General features: G+C 46.1%; 1 non-coding gene across 1 annotated transcript; it reads left to right on the top strand.

Moving 5' to 3' along the window:
* Nucleotides 1-4462: 4462 nt before the first annotated feature.
* Nucleotides 4463-4548, top strand: LOC134400990 (small Cajal body-specific RNA 18). Its single transcript, XR_010025622.1, has one exon. It is a non-coding gene; the product is annotated as a small Cajal body-specific RNA 18 (non-coding RNA).
* The last annotated feature ends 2235 nt before the right edge of the window (nt 4549-6783 follow it).

The raw sequence follows: 6783 nt of genomic DNA, 5'->3' as shown, positions 1-6783 counted from the left end.
AGTAGGCTGCAGTCCCGTTAGCTGCTTACTTGGGAGTAAGCCCCATTGAACTCAGTGGGGCTTACTTTTGAGTAGAGATGCATAGGATTGCAATTTCAGGGGGGCAAGAAGGTTCTCAGGAAGCCCAGTGAATTGGAAGTTGGGGGCTTGATTGTGTTAATGTTCTCGGCTGGGATATTATTTATTGTTTAAGTGAAAATAGAGGCCCTGTGTGGAATCTGCGTTCGCGGACGTCGGGCTGGGTGGGAAAAGGAGAGCAAAGCCAGGCGAGGTTTAGGCTCGGCACATTCCTCGCCTGCCGTCTCCGTGGCAACGCGGCCTTCTCCAAGCTGAAGCGCCTTTCAGGGTGGCTGGCTGCAGCTCCCCAACCACAGGCGACTAGGACGCTGTGCTGTGACTAAACTTTAAACTAGGCTTGGGCTGAGTTCGGACCACACGATAATCTACCGGGGGAGTGGAAAGGGGGCAACTGTCGGTTGAGTTGATTATTGTGTCGTTTGTGTGTGTGTGGGGGGGCACAGTACATTATTATTATTAATAATAATTAAGCAACAGAAAAACAACGGGCTGCTCTGTTGCTTAACAAATAATCAATCGATTAAAATGTCGTGTGGAGGGCTCTCCCCCTCCGTGGAGTGCACTGTTCAATTGGCCATAGAGTTCTCAGGCAGGAGCGGCCGAAAACACCCCAGCTGCTCCTGTACAGCCGGCGGAACTCGCAATGGCTGGTGGGATATGACCGGGAGGACTGAGGGAGGAGCACCAGCAGCCCTGAAGGACGGTGGGGGGAGGGGAAACATGTCTTGTGAGGAGTACAGGAAAAATAATGCATAGTGTGTTTTCACACACACACACACACACACCCTTGCCTGCTATGTCGTCCAAACTCAGCCTATCTCGTCTCCCTCTAAACAACTTTAGGAACAAAAAGCAAATTTGAGTGTCTTGTGGCACTTTAAAGTTGCTTTTCATAGGGTGACCATATGAAAAAGAGGACAGGGCTCCTGTGTCTTTAACAGTTGCATAGAAAAGGGAATTTCAGCAGGTGTCTCTTGACCAGATACAAAAGAGGGCAGGGCTCTTGCAGCTTTAACTATTGTGATGAAGAGGGAATTTCACCAGATGCTTCATGCCTACAAATGACACCTGCTGAAATTCCCTATTGTATGCAACTGTTAAAGATACAGGAACCTGTCCTCTGTATCATACAGTCACCCTACTCATAAAGAATTACATGTGGTTGGCTATGAATGAAAAGCAGTTAAGTATGTTGTCACTGTGCTTGAACTTGCCCAACATTTTGAAGCCCAGAGGTCATTGGAGAATTTGAAAATACAGGAAGATGGTACTCAAAATCACAAGAAATGTTCATGCTGAGCACTGCATCCGGTTCTAGGCACCACTCTTTAAGAAGGATGCAGACATGCTGGAGGGGGTTCAGAGAAGGGCAATGAGGATGATGAGGGATTTGGAAACAAAGCCCTATGAGGAGAGACTAAAAGAACTGGTCATGTTTAGAGAAGACTGAGGGGAGACGTAGCACTCTTCAAATACTTGAAAGGTTGTCACACAGAGGAGGGCCAGGATCTCTTGATCATCCCAGAGTGTAGGACACAGAATAATGGGCTCAAGTTAGAGGAAGCCAGATTCCGGCTGGACATCAGGAAAAACTTCCTGACTGTTAGGGCAGTATGACCATGGAACCAATGACCTAGGGAGGTCATGGGCTCTCCCACACTAGAGGCATTCAAGAGGCTGCTGAACTCCTACAGCTTTAACTGTAAATTCTGATGGAATTTCACCAGATGCTGCATGCATACAAGTGACACCTGCTGAAATTCCCTTTTCTATGCAACTGTTAAAGACATAGGAGTCTTGTCCTCCTTTTCATATGGTCACCCTATTCCTGCATTGAGCAGGGGGATGGACTCGATGACCTTATAGACCCCTTCTGTAGAATAAATTGCAAAATGCCTACTTGAATTAGCTAATCACAAGACCCTGAATACACATCCATCCCTAAGATAGTAGGCTGGGAGCAAAGGTTTATGTTCTGAGTGCAAACTCTGCCCAGCAACAGCGACATGGCATTTTAACATGAGACTTTGAAGTAACCTCATATGATTGTGACTCATCCCCATTGTTTGTATGGGGATTACCTTTAGATTGTTCGGGGCCAGACCCTGCAGGGCGTTAGCTTGCTGGTTGTCTGGTTTTTCTGGAGAAATAAAAGTTGGGTTGCATCCACCGAAGGTCTGCGAGTCTGATTCCACCCTGAAGGATAAAATTGGCACAGTCCTCCAGGGGAACAAACCTCTTTCTGCCATTTAGGCAACGCTTCCAACTCTACGATTCTATGAAGCTAATTCCAAGTAATTCCTTCACTATATATGATGCAATTCTACCTCCTGTTGGATATTAGTGTTCTTTATAATGATATTGAAGATTATTGTTTTGAAATGTTTTTTAATTGCTGCAAGACCTTCATCATGTTCCACAATAGTTACAGCAATGTAATAATAGTCTGCCTTTCATTCTTTCCCACCATCTATTCAAAGCTTCAGCAGCTGATAAAACATGACCTTCCCAAGGAAGGGGAAGAATTATTGTGGCAGGAATCTTCATTCAGTAACCAGGATTAAAATGAAACTGACCAAATTGGTATGTTATATTTCTATACCTGTGTAATATATATAAGAGCAGTTCTTGCCAATAGATTTTAGATTGGGTGAGGGCCCCAATTCCTATACAGAATACTGTGCCCAGAAAATCCTGTTGGTGCCCATGTACACTAAACAAACATTCTGGATTGGCCATCCCTGGGCAAAATCTAACTCTACTCTTGCTCGTGTGGCCAGCCCTGCCAACTCCGGTCTGCAAGTGGCTTCTACCGCTTGCAGAATGGCAATTTACTGCTTCCAGAGGCCAAAATGAATGGAAACAGGAAGCTCTGCCAACCTGCCCCATTCCTGAAACAAGTGTTTTTGCTTGTTTTGGGGCTTGCATCTGAAGTGCTACATTGTTGTTCCGTAGGGGCTTCTTGTAGACCGAAATTAGTGGGGCTGCTGGCTATGCACGGACCAGAATTGGCAGCCAGTGCTTTGTTAGTGGATGGGCAGTATTGGATTCTGCCCCCTGATACCACTTATCAGGGTTCCACGCTTTTATTTTATTTTATCTTGTACACTGCTCCAAAATTTTGAATGGGGAGCGGTATATAAATAGTGTAAATAAATAAATAAAGATGACCTAAAATAGTTTGAAATAAAGAAATAAAAATGTCTATGCAGACATGAACATTTTTAAGTTGTATTTTTAGGGTTGAGATTTTCATAGATTGGGGCAGCTGAATGGAGCTGGAGGAAGTGTGGAAGGACATCCAGAATGTCCCAAAATCAATCCTCAACATCTTGTGTTAAAAGGATCAGGTAGAAGGTGATGAGAAAGACCTTGGCGGAGACCCTGGAGAGCTGCTGCCAGTCAGAGTATGCAGTACTGGGCTAGATGAATAAAATGTCTATGATCCTTTAAATTTTTTTAAATGCTTCTGTCATTAATCAATGTGGCAAGTGCTAAGTGGAGAACGTCAGACATTAAAGAACTTCACATTTTAATTCTAATGCTTTGAATCCAAATATGTGCTTTTGAGCTATCTGTCTTCTTAACAGCCCAGGCCAACAATACTTAGTGCTAGTCAGCTATTTTGGAGGGAAAACTGCAGCATGAATCCTTGCTTACATAACTAAGCCCTTATTCAGCGCATTATAAGGTATTCTATATTTTGTCAAAATAAATACCATCCTCTCGGAGAACAAGCTCAAATGCCAGAAGTAGAAGCTGTGGGCTTTGTTTGGCAGAGAAAGCACATAAAACACAGTGGCAATTTCAAGCACTTTCTGCCTTGAGTAGAAATGTTAGCCTCGTTTTCCAGTTATTGCCAGGGCTATTATGAGTATCAGAAATAGACGTAATCACACCTCAGAATGCAACCTTCTTCAAAACATATTTACGTAAAATACTTAAGCATTTTCAGGCTAGGGCTGCCACATCCCTAGAAATTTGGAGATCATATTGGTTCCCAACTGTCTATTCTATCTTCACAAGCAAGCTTTGTTGCTCTATGACCCACGTCTAATGGGTTCTTAAGCTCTCTTTCCTCCGTTACTTCTCTAATTGTTACTTAGGGTTCAGCAACCCAAGATGGCCCAACCCCATGATCCCTGGTCTTACCTTTTATTTTAAAATAGCTGCTGCTGCTGTTGTCAGCTCATTTTTTCCTCTCTGTTCTAGTGTGGGGAGAAGAAGCACACATACCATCATGAAACGTCTGAAGAAGAAGATTCTCCAACTCAAGGGACAACTTAGCAATGGACAGGGGACTACGGATAGGTCAAGAGTGAGAATCCTTTGGTGAGTGTTTAATGTTCCAGATTAGGAAGCACTCCCCCCTTGTTGCAATCGCAGGTCTGTGATGACTAGCCCACTGCGCAATCCGAGTTCTGTGGAACCGAATGATGGAATTTGTGCTGACAAAGGCGTCTGAGACCAAGAAAATATGTAACTCCATTGCTACAATTGGCAGCTGATGTACAAAACAAAGGCACGGAACAAAATATGGGAACAGCTTTAGCAATACCTAAAAACAATCCAGTTGTACCATGTTGTGAGCCAGTGATGTAGCGGGTTAGTGTTGGACTAGGAATGGGGGTAAAAATCCTTACCTAGCCATGAAGCTGCTGGGCCACTCAATCTCTTTCAGGCCATTTTACCTCATAGGATTGTTGCAGGGAGAATCATGAACATGAACTCCTTAGAGGATGGGCAGGATATAAATGGAATAAATCTTCACCCTGTTCCTCACCTCCCGTGCCAAATCATTATTTAGTTTTATTTTTTAATCCCACTGGACAAAAATATATATATTCCATTTATAGCTCTAGAATATTAGGATCTTTGTTGCCATATTATATACCGTATTTCTTTGATTGTAAGACGCCATCGATTGTAAGATGCACACTAATTTCAGTACCACCGACAGGAAAAAAACCTTAAGACACGCCTACGATTCTAAGACGCATCCCGTTTTTAAAGATGTTTATATGGGGAAAAAATTGTGTCTTAGAATTGAAGAAATACGGTATATGGATTTCTAATACACTGGACCTTTGACTTTCTTTCTGGAATGCAACTATTCTTAGCAAGACACATCACCTTTGGGCCGAAGTGTTCCACAAATGAACCCCCAGCCAATCAGTTACCTCTTCATACTTCTGTGAGAATACTACCTTTATTCCCTTAAAGAAGATTAAGCTTCTAGTCAGAGCCAGCGTCAAGGGTAGGCCTGGTCGGGCACCTGCCAAGGGCCCACACCCCAGCAGGGGCCACTGACAAACGCCGTGGAGTTGCTCCTCTTCACCGCTGCAGTCTGCTTACTCACCTGCCTCTCACTCTGACCCAAACAATGGTGGTGGTGGTGGTGCAAAGGAGGGGAGCAGTACATGCCATTGTCTTCTTGTTCACTGGCTGTCTTGTCTGTCAAGCAAGCAAGGGGTAGCAATGATGAGAAAGAGGATGAGGAGGAAGAGCGGTTGGTTTCGAGAAGGTAGGCTCATGGAAGGACGGGGCCCATTGAGGATTTCTTGTCCAAGGGCAATCAGAAGCCTGGAGGCAGCACTGCTTCTAGTCCCCACAATGACAAATGTTTCAGTGTTAATCTCATAGACAAAGGAGATGCAGTAGTGATGTAACCCCACTCTTCCAACTCCTCGTAGTAATGGGAAGGAGCCTTATAGTAGTTTGTTGAAATATTTAAGTATATATTTTTATTTATTTATTTATTTAAGCATTTCTATGCCGCCATTCAGCCAAAAAAGGCTCTCATGGCGGCTTACAAAAGTATTTCTTGACAATCCCTGCCCACAGGCTTACAAACTAAAAGACATGACACAAAAGGAAAGGGGATTGGGAGGGAGGAGGAGGGGGAAAAGGAAAGCAAATTCAGGCACTACAATCTTAATTGCAAAGTTCAGCAGTTACAGTTGACAGTTGGCAGCAGGAGGGAGGGGGGCTCTCAGCTGGAGCTGGACCCAGGCACGGTGGAGAGGTGCTTGGCTGGTGCTTCCTCCCTCACTGGTGGCCTCTGCAGAGACAGTTGGTGGCAGGAGGGAGGGGGACTCTCAGCTGGAGCTGGACCCAGGCACGATGGAGAGGTGCTTGGCTGCTGCTTCCTCCCTCACTGGTGGCCTCTGCAGCGACAGTTGGTAGCAGGAGGGAGGGGGCTCTCAGCTGGAGCTGGACCCAGGCATGATGGAGAGGTGCCTGGCTGCTGCTTCCTCCCCCACTGGTGGCCTCTGCAGAGACTGTTGGTAGCAGGAGGGAGGGGGCTCTCAGCTGGAGCTGGACCCAGGCACGGTGGAGAGGGGCCTGGCTGCTGCTTCCTCCCTCACTGGTGGCCTCTCCAGAGACAGTTGGTAGCAGGAGGGAGGGGGCTCTCAGCTGGAGCTGGACCCAGGCACGATGGAGAGGTGCTTGGCTGCTGCTTCCTCCCTCACTGGTGGCCTCTGCAGCGACAGTTGGTAGCAGGAGGGAGGGGGCTCTCAGCTGGAGCTGGACCCAGGCATGATGGAGAGGTGCCTGGCTGCTGCTTCCTCCCCCACTGGTGGCCTCTGCAGAGACTGTTGGTAGCAGGAGGGAGGGGGCTCTCAGCTGGAGCTGGACCCAGGCACGATGGAGAGGTGCCTGGCTACTGCTTCCTCCCTCACTGGTGGCCTCATATATATATAG

The sequence above is a fragment of the Elgaria multicarinata genome, chromosome 6 (genome assembly GCF_023053635.1).
Source record: "Elgaria multicarinata webbii isolate HBS135686 ecotype San Diego chromosome 6, rElgMul1.1.pri, whole genome shotgun sequence".
Classification (NCBI taxonomy): domain Eukaryota; kingdom Metazoa; phylum Chordata; class Lepidosauria; order Squamata; family Anguidae; genus Elgaria; species Elgaria multicarinata.
The sequence above is the reverse complement of the archived record's forward strand: the minus strand, read 5'-3'. Positions and strand labels throughout refer to the sequence as shown.